The sequence below is a fragment of the Amphibalanus amphitrite genome, unplaced genomic scaffold (assembly GCF_019059575.1).
Source record: "Amphibalanus amphitrite isolate SeventyFive unplaced genomic scaffold, NRLGWU_Aamphi_draft 001401F_arrow, whole genome shotgun sequence".
NCBI classification, from domain to species: domain Eukaryota; kingdom Metazoa; phylum Arthropoda; class Thecostraca; order Balanomorpha; family Balanidae; genus Amphibalanus; species Amphibalanus amphitrite.
In genome coordinates this window covers 42,628-55,712 of record NW_024882894.1, presented here as the reverse complement: position 1 = coordinate 55,712, position 13,085 = coordinate 42,628, and the positions used below count along the sequence as shown (strand labels likewise).

The window sequence follows — 13,085 nt, the reverse complement described above, 5'->3', positions numbered from 1 at the left end:
TAACACACGACTTACATATGACTGCAGTCTGCAACTGCATCTGAATCACATGTAGCACAAAAACGGACAGTTGTCTGTCAAAATCAAAGAAATTGACCGAAGATATAAGTTAACCCGCGCCCCACTGGGGTCTGCGTATAACACGCCCTACTGGGGGGGGGGGGGCTATTCATAGCCCCCCCCCCCCTCCTAACTCCGAAACTACTGGGCCGATCGTCAAAATTCAAACGGCGTCTGATAGCCCCGGAAAAACTGTCGAGCGAAACCTAATTTCATTGACCACGAGGTCACCGATGACGTCACAGGTCAGGTCAAAGTAAAAATTATTAGCATTTTGGCTTATTCACGTTTTGGGCTCTGGCCGCCGTCTTACAAGTCAGATCAGGCTCATTTTTGGATCACACACTCGGGAACAGATGCTCTAGTTACCCTGAGGGTACCAAACTTGTACTTTGATTTTCAGGTCAAGGTCAGGTCATCACAGGTCACGAAAATACTATATCATGCGTCGGTCACGTGACACATGTTTTATGGTCCATTTAGGTCAGAGATTTCGAATTTGATGTCGTCTGTGTCATTCGAGGTCATTTTGAGTCTAATTTAGCTTATGTTAGGTCATTTTCAGGTCAAAAAAGGTCAAACTTTGAATTTGTAAATTTTCAATAAAAAAAGGTGTCTGTAGGATGCAGTTTGAGCTTAGGAACACGATGGTGCTATTTATATTGGCGGACGATGTCAAATACGTGCTGAAAAATTGATTTGAAAAATAAATAATTGAGAATTTTTTGCAGTAATGCGTAAAACTTGGCCATTTTTGAAGATATTTAGCTAAAACTTGCTAGAGGTAGTCATAATAATGCGTTCTATCACATATATCCCGGTTTTTTTCGAAAAGTCAAAAACTTTTTGAAAAAAATGTAAAAATATAAATTTTGGATATCATTATATCAAATTTTCAAAATTTTCAAAATTTCGAAAATCCGAGATAGCAGTTTGATAGCGCAGTCTATTCTGAGTCCTCTCATGCAAAGAAATTGGATCTAGCCTAAAAACTGAGCTTTTGGGAGCGATTGCCGTGGTTCAATGTTTTACGTCGAAATCGGCCGAACATGACGTCACTCTGACGTCATTTCCGGCTGACCTATAGTAGGTACGAAGTTCAAATTTTGACACAAGGTGTCAAATTGATGCAGCCTAAGGTACTGAAAGTTTGGCGTCGATACGTCAAGCGGTTTGGAAGTTATTGCAGAAAAACGGGGGGCTATAAATAGCCCCCCCCCCCCCAGTGGGGCGCGGGTTAATTGACAAACAAACTGGCCATATCAACAACATCACGTATTTCAGTCACATTAGTTATTCTGGCCACATTTATGTCAGTCATACCAGACTCATCAGTCAGATCAGTCACACCAACTACACCCTTCAGACTCATCAGTCGCATCAGTTGTTTAATTAATAAATCCGACATATCACGTATAAGGAAGCGTTCAAGCATGTAATCGACACTGATTGGACCATCGTCATCTCTGTTTGATCTCGAGAAACGTCTTATGCCGTCTTCGCACCAGTCGAGTACTTCCCTTGTGTGTCCACTGATTGGCACATTTTGCCGGCCTCGGATTCAATTCAGTTCAGTATGCATCGATGATTAGGTGAGCGCAGTTCCGGGTGAAATTGGGGCGAAACGCATTGAACACCTTTGAATTTATTTGAGATTGAACAATGTATGTGATCTAAGACTAGGTGACAACCATTCAGCTAATCGCAAGTTTGTGCAGAAAAAAGCAGAATGGCATATGAATTCAGAACCTAATAGCCTATGTATGCCGGTCTTGCAGTCTGTCGTGGCCTGCCACACGCGCACGTTGCCTGCGCGCGACCCGACCCAGCTACCAGTCGTATCGTCACGCAAGGCGCGCGTGCCGACCGCAATATAACGGGAACGACTCCTACATTGGTATTATTACTCTCAAGGCCATTCGATACTACGGTTACCAATATGGAGCAGCGGTGCAGAAGGTATGGGGGAGAATGAAGATAGAGGAAAGTGATGAGACCATATCGCGACGTGATGTGTGGACTTTTGAGTGATTATTGGATTTGAGTCAATTTCCGAGACGATTTTTGGGCTAGGAAAGAAATACAAAATTGTATATCATTGTATATAGATAATCGTTTTTCAAGTGCAAGTTCAAGCTGCCATGAGCACTTGTCTGTAATACATTTAACAATCAGATGGAAACACATCATGTGTTTCTCATTGAAAAAAAAAAATAGGTATAGTCATTCACTTAATTAAAGAGACATTTGTGAAGCGTCCGTCAAAGACATTCCTGCTTCTGATCAATCAGCCAATGCGATATGCCCAAAGCGTAGAGCCATCTGTGTTTACAATGTGCGAACTTCTCCCGACTCTACACGTAAAGCACTCCACCAAAATGTTTGCATAGCCTGAAACGCTGTTACTTGATCCAGGGTTTTATCGTCGTAGGCGAGCCAAGTACTTTAACTTTTCGTCGAAAATACGTTTTGGCCAGCGAATCCAGATTGCAATTCTGATAATAGTTCCTCCTTTGGCAGAAGTTATGGAGAAATGTACATACGTAAAGGCATGCAGACGCGCGTCTTCAGCAAGTATAAAAATTTCATCTGGAAATATGTATGTGTAGTTCAAAGCATGAATGCCAACCGACAAACAGCCCCGAAATCGCAGCCTGCTGCATCTCAGAATATGGTCATACATATTCCTTTTTGCCGACGAGCATCCACAACCTGGCTAATCAAATTCAGCACCGGAGACAATCTCGCAAATCTCTGACAGCGCCGGCGGACGTAGTTCGGAAATTATGCATGCATTCGCCACCGAGACGTGGCTCGTAAGTGAATTGATTTGGCCGACTGGCCCCTGTCGGGGTGCACTGGGTACGCGCAGTGATACACTTAATGCATGCGTTTGCGTGGGGTTGTATTGGATGGAAAGGCTTGCGTTGGTTTGCATGACGTTTCATGGATTGGGAGTCTGCATTTCCCGATCTGTCTCCGAGAAGCGATTATAGCCGTAGTCATCGGCCATCCACAGCTGCACAGTGCACATAGATTGGACACATATGTAGATTGTCTCTCAGCTGTGTATGTACACTTACATAGTCAACTACGAGCATAAACTGCTGGCTAGCCTCTAACCGGCAGTAACCAGCTCTTCACCGGTGCTGACCGCTGACCAGTGTCAGTCTGAGCAGGAAGACAAAGTGCCCAGTCAGCTCTCGTCCCATCCCTGCACTGGAAGACCCTGATTCAATTTAAACTGCCCTCGCTCAACGCACAGCGCTGAGCTGGCCGTCGGTTCCGGTCATTCTGCACCGTGCTGATGCAGCGCACAGAGAGACCATTGATCTCAGACACACGTCCCACACACAGGGCAACTCCTCGAGACGGCAGGTCAATGCTCCGTCACCTAGATTTCCATCAAATGAATGTCAAGGTTGGTAACGGTGATCTTAATAAATATCTCACAGACAGTTAAAAGGGTTTAGAGCGGCAAAGCGGCTTTAAAAGTCGCCGAAGAGACAGTTTCCGAGACAAACGGTCTCGGCCTGGTGCCCATAAATGGAATGACGCGCTCGGAACGCTCATCCCTCCTGCAGGAGTCGGTAACCTATACAGCCGGGTCAGAGCTGAACACGGCGACTCGGCAGCTCATCTCTCCTGCAGGAGTCGGTAACCTATACAGCCGGGTCAGAGCTGAACACCGCGACTCGGCAGCATGTCGTGTCTGACCTATCAGGTATCGAGCGCAGCACTCACGATTTATTGCCGGCATAAAGGACGCCACTTTAAAAATCATTCAAAAGACGAATACAGCAGCACTGTTGATAAGACGTGGGAAATGTATGCATTGAATGCCGGCTTACTACACATAACAGCAAAGGGCCGGACTCATCCAAAAATACAGCCAATTCCAGCGCGCGGCTGAGCTTGAGGTTTTGCACGAAATAGATACTCGAATACCAAAAAAGAGTTTAACAGTTTGCATGCATCTTTGCAAGGATAGAAGAGCCGGTGCCCAAATGATGCAGGTCTCGTTCTGAGGAATAATGAATTCATTGATCATGCATCATATTAACAATTCTATACTATCGTGGTTCTCATTGTCATTCCTTTATATAAATATATGCATCAAACACAAAAAAAAAAACTCCATAAAACATTAATCTATAAAGCTCCTATGTCATGGTAAAGAAAAGTAGCAAAAAGTCAGTCACGGCGCGTAACCAATCGCCGTGCTCTCATTCCCACCACCTACTGAAACCATCAATCTCCGTCAGTGGTGGCTGTTGAGCCAGCAGATTCCGGCACCTTTCCGTCAGCACACCTGGTAATCCAGCGTCCCTGGTCACCTCCCGACAGCTGCCCGCTGACAGCTCTGTCAGTAATGACAGCCGAGTTATCGGCGGAATGGAATTCGACGAACGCGATCACGCACATACGGAGTGGTCTCTCGGAGGGGGAATATGGAGGCTGGGTGCAGGCTCAGTAGTGCGGCAGACCGTGCCACAACCGTAATCCGACTACTCAGCTACACAACAGACGAGGGGTCGGAGCAGGGAGAACATGGAGAGGCCTCTAGTCCTCCTCCTCCTTCACCCCGCCCGGGGAGGTAGCAGAGCTGACCTGGATTCCGTTTCCCCGTCCTCCCCCGCCGCGGCGCCCTTCTGTAGTTGTTCGGAGTGTGCGACAACTTGTTTCTTCTGTGCGCAGCACGGCGCGAAGGGAACTGTGCTCGGCAGGAGGCTGCGATCGATCAGTGTCGAGCTAGTGCACAGCAGGAACACGGCATGGTATTTTGCGGCAAGGAGTAACCGACAGAGAGAGAGAGAGAGAGAGAGAGAGAGAGAGAGAGAGAGAGAGAGAGAGAGAGAGAGAGAGAGAGAGAGAGAGAGAGAGAGAGAGAGAGAGAGAGAGAGAGAGAGAGAGAGAAGAGAGAGAGAGAGAGAGAAGAGAGAGAGAGGGAGAGAGGGAGGGAGGGAGGGGAGCAGGCGGAGCGAGACAAAGGGACGGAGACAGACAGAGACAGACAGACGCAAAGACAGCAACCGATAACGTAGAGGAAATACGAAAGGACGTTGAAAAGCAGGGAGATATAAAATAAACCAATTGAAGAAATTGTGACGACCCGGCACTCGTCTACCGGCCATTGTGAAATCTACCAAGTGCGAAATTGAAGAGACTTGGTGCCTGAGCAGAGCGAGCGGAGACATCGGATGAACGTCATGATGATCAGAGCTTAGCATCATCAGTGCTCGCATAATACCGTACTTAATGATTGATTATGCTGGTTGTCATGCATCACGACGCACAATTCTGGAGCCCGTTTTTCATTTGATTGGAAGATCGACACGAATAAAAAAATGAGTACCAGAAAAAAGTGTGAAAATGTCTTCAGGCTCCAACCAACAGATAAGTTCAGCAACCTAACATTATGCAGCGGATTTCTTCCGTGCTTCCGTTGTCATATGCCTGGTGTGACACATGCTGCGGGACGGAATGGAGTTTAGACCGGGCGTGGGCGGAACTGAAGTCTGGGCTGGGGCTGTACCTCGTTCGTTTTAAGTTGAGACTGCAACGGAATTGAATTGGGAATAAAGTTGTGTCGTCATCTAACTGCGGTCTTCGAGGGGTTAAAAGTAGTTTTGGTACTGACCCTGTTTTCAGATCTGCAGTCGGTACGCAAATCGATGTCACGAGCTTAGAGGTGGTGAAACATCAAAGCAAAGTTTCGGGCAGCCCATTGAGGCAATACCTTGCAACTTTTAGAGCGCCATCGCTTGCCAACGGATGTGGATCATCGCTGTAAACACAATTTCATTCAGTGCTGCCTTTGTTCTACAGGTTCCATTATCTGGGGTTCAGGTGCAGTCTGTACCGACGGCACATCCCCTCCGGACATCCTCGCTGGCACATCAATCAAAGGCCCTGTTCAGCAATTCCGTTTTTACTGGACCGTGAATGCAGCTGCCAAAGACAGCCTGTGCAGTGTGCAGTGTGTGCAATCGCCAGGGGATGTAAAGCACTGCAGGAGCGACAGACTAGCATTCATAGAGCTGCAGAGCACTATCGGCTGATAGCTCTGACCGTGAATTCAGCTCTTCTCTAGCGTCGTAAATTGGCGGAGCAAAAACGTTTGGCAGACACACACGGTGCTGGAGCCAAAACCATCGCCGGCGTCCAATATTTTATGGAGTGAATATTGGACGTGTGCTCTGTCAGTCCAACTGGCGTCGGTTTGTCTGGCTATTAAAAGAGTTCTCTTGAGTATCACTCTTTGAAGGACAGAGCTAAGAAACTATGAAAATCAAAATAGCAAGCAATAAATGACGATTTCCTCAATGAAGATAGAAATAACTTATGTTGGGAGATTTGCACAAGACTGACATCACACAAAAACTGGACAACACTTAGTGGCGGATGTCACATTTTGAAACTACTCTGAATAGGCCAACGGCAGAGTTTTTACCTGTGCCTGTCAACGACCACGGATTTAGACTTCAAAACGAATGGCTGAAGTTTCCGCAAGAAGTCACGCTACCAGCCTACGGTCATTGAAAGAAGTCGTACACAGTTTGAAACTTCGGTCCTTGTCTGCTGCGTGGGTTATTGACTTTTTGTGCGTCGTTTTGAATATTATTTATACTGGTTTTATTATAATTTGATCTAGCCCTAATGCGCTAGCCAATAGATTCCATGGATGATTTCGGTGAGGGTGCTGTTTTTTATTTTTGCTAAGCATCAAGTTCTGTGGTTCTCAGACTTCCACACGTCGTCTGTTTTCGATGCGCGGCTCGGCGGGTCTGTATTTACATATATGACGCACGGGCTGGGCGGTCAGCAGGGGCCCCTCATTAATACGGGGATCACCTCCAGCCGCTGCACCGCCACTCGCCATAACCGAATCCGTTAGCACATCAGCTGCAGTGGGCACCAGGCCAGCCGCTGACCGCGGTCTGAGCTGAACCACATGCCACCCCGCCGAGCTGTGGCAGCTCCGTCAAGCTGTCGCGGCTCCTCACGGACCTTGACGTCAGCTTAGAGGTCAAGGCTGGCCAAGGAAAAGGTCAACTCCCGGTAGCTGGGGAGGACGGTCCAGCGGGCGGGCTAGAGTTGTCTCAGATCGGTAAAAAAATGGACACCTGACTCTTCATTGTGTGGCCAGCGGGAAAACAAACAGTCTTCAAAGCAAACCGACGACTTAAATGACAAAACTGGCTATTCCAAATACAGTAATAGCGCAAACGTTAGTCGATGGCAGGCTCCTGTAAATGCAATAACATAGGAGCCACTGCTCCTATGAACTTTCATAAGTTGTCTTGTATATGACTTTTAGGCTTTTGCGCACAAGTTTTAGAAAGTTATGGCCCAGCAGTTCTTAGTTTGCCTGAACTACAAGCCCTTTTACATATACTCGTAACGGTATTTTTAGGTCCTGGTTTACTGTGACTTACGTATGTATAAACCGAGCTTTGGCAAGTAAAATGTAGCCAATATTGACGGTAAAAATAGTAAGCATTGATAATGTCGCGACGCTGTTTATGCTTACTGCTCGACCTAATTAAAACACAACAGCATTGCCCCTGGTGGATGATTTTTGGCACAATTTTTCACATATCTACCAATTTTTATTCACATACCGATCATACTGTAAGGGCATTTGCAAAATGATGTACCTAACAGTGTATAATCGCAGGTATGTAGAATGCAAGAATGAATATGAGTTTGCATAATCTTACCAAGATCACAATGAGAAAACACTAAGCGGAGATCGCTCTTCTTTACACCAGAGGTAAGCTTAATTCGATGTGGTGAAATGGCGAAATGGTTCAAAAGCGCGCTATTCAGACACAGTAGCGGCGGAACACCTTCATTAAGGGGGGGCACTGCCGACATTTTCTTTCCATGCAATGCCCATAGAGCTAATGTTAAAATGCCAAAATCAAAGGGGGGCACGGTGCCCCGGTGCCCTCCCCGTTCCTCCGCCTATGTTCAGACAATTCGAAATCCATAGAAGTTTATAGGTGATTGAGGGACGACATTTTCCTCCGGCCATTGCTGCATGAAATCTAGAAGATACCTTGCAAGTTACGGGCTGGTCTCCCCTGTCCCTGCTCCAAATTTGGACGAACCTAGTGTGGGTGTGCAGACCATATCCGAATACACTCCTGGAAAACATAAAAGCTGGTTGCGTCAGCTTCCAGAAGATTGCAAAGCTAAGTGCATGTGCCAATGACGTTGTAACTGTATAATTTGAGGCAGTTCGGTCCACTTGTGACCAGTGAGCCAGGCAGTGAAGCACGGGGTCATGTACCGCCCGAGGATAATGGTTCCAAGGTCCATTGTCGCTCAGTCGTGTACTCTGCACATTTAGGCCACATACGGCCTGCCACAACCCATGGTGATGAGCTGTTCCTACATACAAGTTCCGAAGCTGGAGTTGAAACTGAAGCCTGAACCAACTTTGTTTTTATAGGTATGCATATAGGCTGGCTTCAAGCGCAATTATGGTCAGAGATATGTACTTGCAAACACACAGCTAAATCAACATTATTTGCCAGAAAGAGAACAAAACAGAGACTGGGAACAGATACACAGATCCTGACAGAGAGGCGGGCTTCCCCACAAAGAGACAGGCAAGGAGAAAACAGAGCCGAAGGACGCGGGTAGGGGCTGAGTTCGAGCACAGAGAACTCCGGCGAGAGAGAGAGAGAGAGAGAGAGAGAGAGAGAGAGAGAGAGAGAGAGAGAGAGAGAGAGAGAGAGAGAGAGAGAGAGAGAGAGAGAGAGAGAGAGAGAGAGAGAGAGAGACAGACAGACAGACAGACAGAAGTGTCGGCCGTCTGACGCTGGTGGCGCGACAAAAACGTCGCCAATCAGCCCCGGTCGAGCGGGCACAGAGATGGCCGTGTCACAGGGCTGTCCGCTGACGGCGCTGACCCAGTGAGCTATATTCCAGTGGCGCACGTCTCAGGGACGAATGTCGCGCCAGGGTGCAGTTGTTTGCACCGTATCAGTCAAGGTGTGTGAACATCAGTGCATGAGCCAGTGAACAGTCAGCGTAAGAAGGGAATGTTATGGGATATATTGGAATTTAGGAGCTTTATTTTATAAAAAATGATATGGTTACGTCATTGCTGTTTCTGCTTGGCTGTCTGATAAAAGTTACGGAAATGTGATAGTATCGATGAGGAAGAACTCAAAGGATTACATCAGGTACATAAATGTTACTTGCCATAAATAGATAGAATCTATAATCAAGTCGAGTTGCATGCAGACTAGGTAGTAGGATCTGGAATTTTGTATCTGGAATTTGGAACTACCCAAAACATATTCGTAGCGCACTGTGAACAGCCATGCTTGAAACTCTTCACTATTCTTACGATGTTTCAAATTGAGGATAACTTTTGGGTGGACACCGCACTGAAAAGTTAACATCCTCGAAACTCAATTACATACATACATGTGAGACATAGCGACTTGCGTTGTGACTAGAATAGGTGGATCCTATGGAAGCATGCGTAACACGAGCATGTCTCCCAGAGAATTGTGGACTGTGCATCAACCGATTGCTCGGTGCTTATTATATGAGTGTGCTGCTGTAAGCGTTGCTAGTTTCTCCTTCTACGAAGGTGATAATGTCAAATACTCTCGAATCCGTCATCAACGGAATCGTGAACGGACTGTTGTGAGGAAGAGCTTAACAAATATTTTTTCAGTGACATGATATGCGATATACATATAAGAAGTCAATCTCCACTTTCCTCTCTGCACTTCGACGCAGGGTCAACCAGCGCTGGTGGCCGAAAGCCTAAGAAATAACCGAAGGTTTGTTGTCAATAGGTAGTTAAAACACTATTCTTTAGAATTGTGTTTTTCTATTGAAAAACAAATCTGAGTTCCCTGACAATTTGGCAAAAGCTGCCTGAGATCAGTACAACTTGATGCTCTAGAAAACGGCTGCTCCAAAAATTCTGATTTTTTTCAGGATTTCTAGTGGGCCAGGTGACATTCGAGCTTTTCAGAACTTTCTTCGACACGAGCTAGCTTTTTCTTTGCTACACAACTTCTGAAGTGTTTGAACTTGTTGAGGCTGTCGACTTCAGATGTCTTCAAACTTTCTTGATTAAAATCACAAGGAGTTGTTGACTCTTCTCGCTAAATAATTTACCACACAATGCTAAGTCATCAGAAATCAACCTGTTCTGTATAATAATGTATACCTACATGTGGTCATCACATGACTTCATGATAACCGACACCGTGTTTTCGTCAGCGCTGACCTCAAATCACTTTACCAGGCGATGGTTACGCTGTCCAGACCGTGTTCTGTAAGAGATTGATTCTGCGAACCTTCTGAGAACAGCATTAATTACATAAAGCCCACGTTCCCACTGCCTCTCACGAACCTGATCGAGAATTCCAAAGAGTGCTGCCTCATTACATATGTAACAGAGGGAAGAAACGAACTCAAGGCAAGCACATCGCTAGTGGAAAAATGTTCAGCGTTCTTTGTCCGATGTCTCAGGTTTCCTTTTTAACATAAGCTCGTTTCTTTGACACATCATCTGTTTAACATAACTTTTTGTAATGCATACCATAATATTCCACAATGAAGGCACTCGGCTATTGCAGCTCCCGGCTGTCTATCCGGCCAACAGCTGGCAACTCTGACCATGCCAACTCTAAAAGCTCGATCAATGTGCAGCCGTTTAATGCTGTGATCCATGATGCAATGGTTTCGGACCGGGCCATGGGTGCAGCTGGGCCTACAATCGAACGGCGACCAACCGGGGCATGGATGGAGCATCCATCCCGGCCTCCAAGCTGGTGAGCAGACAGGCCAACCTGCCAGCCTTCATAACATAACAGCGTGATGTCCATAGGAGTCGCACACGCCCGTCAGGTAACACGCGGCGTTGTTAAGTGGCTCGTTCTTAACTGGGCCGCTCAGCCACATTCACTCATTACGTCAATTCCCACCTTGACCTTTGGCCCGTCGTTTGACATTAACTGCAAATTGGCGGCCGGACCACTGTGAAATATAAGACGATGCGTCTCGGCGGGGTCTTTGGTGGAGCGTTCGTTCCGTGGTCGCGGTCATAACAGCATCTCGTGTCCGGCAAATATCAGGTCACGAAAATAAACAGCCTGATGACATGGACATGGGGAGAGCAATGTGGCAAAACAGGGCAAAAGCAGATGATCCTAAATAGAGCAGCAAGCTTGCCTTAGATACAAATTGCGACACAGCCTAGACTTTGCTCTGTATGGGCTCCGTTCTTTGCCTCAATGTTACTACCCATCTTAGACACAAATGATGCCTTATACCTCAACAACTCCTAATGCGCAAATGACTATGATTCAGATATAGATGTTCTAGCGAACAAAAATTATGTGTTAATGACCATCATTAGACTTATAGCAAAGGCACGAATATAAAGTTATATGTACATTGTACATAAACGGCCTATAGGGCATATATGGGTTACAAGTTGTTCAGAGTAAGTTGTGCAGGAATTGGACTCTGAGTAATAAAAAAAAACGTTTTTTGTTTGCTGGGTTTTGTGTTTACTCTCAACATGATCTTGGACAGTCCATTTTATGTAAGTAATTAAATACAATTACGTGGCTTCGTAGGAACACCCTGCCTGAAAAAGAAAAAGAAACTAGTTGAAAATTCTTAATTCAGAGAGCTGCCACGGAGCTACTTTTGCCACGCCCCGATACACATTAACGGCACCGAAATGGGCATAATTGGCATCCCTATTTCCTAAGAACGTACCAGTTGCCTGACCCTATAAATAATTTTTATGCAAAATTTTGGTAAAGGAATGTAATGAAAACTAGTACTTTTATGGATAAATTATCCAGCTACGTATGCGATGCTAGTGTGTGACTTCCTGTCCAGTTACATTTTTAGATTCCCAAATAATTGAAGTTTTCCGTTGGATGCAAAATATACAGGAGTATCCCGCTATACAAAACTAACATTGCGATCCCATTCTGACCTGCATAAAATACAAATAGTCGTTAGTCTGGCAACTAAATCAAATAATGGAACACGCTCAAAGCGACCGTGACACTATAGTTAGTGTCACGGTCAAAAGCATTGTGCACGTTTTGGTGTGTTTACTCAGGAAGAACAGTGATGTTGAGAAGCCTTGTAGTCATAAGAACACAGTTCAGGTAGATATTTCATCCAACTTATATTAGAGCCACCTGTGACTGCCGGCGTCGCATAAGTCGGCCTAGTGACACCGTTTGACTGAAATCCGAGGATGATCGTGTGGGAGTGACTGATGGGTGGCGATGTTGGCGCGGCGGTGTCTGGGGGGCACGTGTCTGCCGCCGGACCGCCGTCACCCTTCCAGAGCCAGGTGGCACCGCCCGAAATAGGCGGCCAGTCTGCGAGCGGCCGGTGGACCGGCGCGGCGGGCGCCGCGGACACTCACCTCACCCCACCATCCTGCCAGCGGACCCGCGTCGTGCCGTCCAGCTCGGCGTGCCGGCTTCCACTCAGGCCCCGAGAGTCTCCAGTCTGGCCCCGCACGCCGTCTCGCGACACGCCGTCGGTTCAGCACTGCGCCAGAGCACTGGCGGCCCGTCGCTCGCGACGTGCCCCGCCTCCCGGCCCCGTCGCCAGGCGTCTCTGCTGTCGGCGCCTCCTCCGCCGCCGCCGCGCCGACCGGCCGCGGCCGTCGCAGCTGTCACCGCGTTTCGACCGAGCTCGACGCGTCGGATCGGCATCGGCGTGACGCCGTCGTCGTCTGACGTCATCGCTGACGACGTCTCGGAGAGCGCGCCGATCCGCCGCGGCAGCCCGCGAGCGTGATAAGAAACATCTGCCTCGGCTTGTTTAGGAACACCTGAGCGCCGCGCCGTCCGTGCTCGGAGCGGGTGGGCCGGCTGTGCCACCGCGTGGCGCGATGCTCGTCCCTGCTCGGGTCGGGGTTCGGACGATCCCGTCCCGGCTGACTGATCGGCTCAACACTGAGCCGCGGAGCCGCGCCGACGGCCGTTATTGAATTCGCGACAGGG

General features: G+C 47.4%; 1 protein-coding gene across 3 annotated transcripts in view; it reads right to left on the bottom strand.

The window, feature by feature from the left end:
- The window catches only part of LOC122372790 (potassium voltage-gated channel subfamily KQT member 5-like), an 82,893-nt gene extending 70,123 nt beyond the window's left edge, over positions 1 to 12,770 (bottom strand). For 2 of the 3 annotated variants that reach the window (XM_043350364.1, XM_043350363.1), the window contains exon 1: positions 12,500 to 12,651. The gene's annotated coding sequence lies outside the window, so the exon portion shown is untranslated. Of the gene's footprint in view, positions 1 to 12,499 lie in introns of all 3 variants that reach the window. The other variant, XM_043350365.1, reaches the window with a different exon arrangement.
- Positions 12,771 to 13,085: the final 315 nt, after the last annotated feature.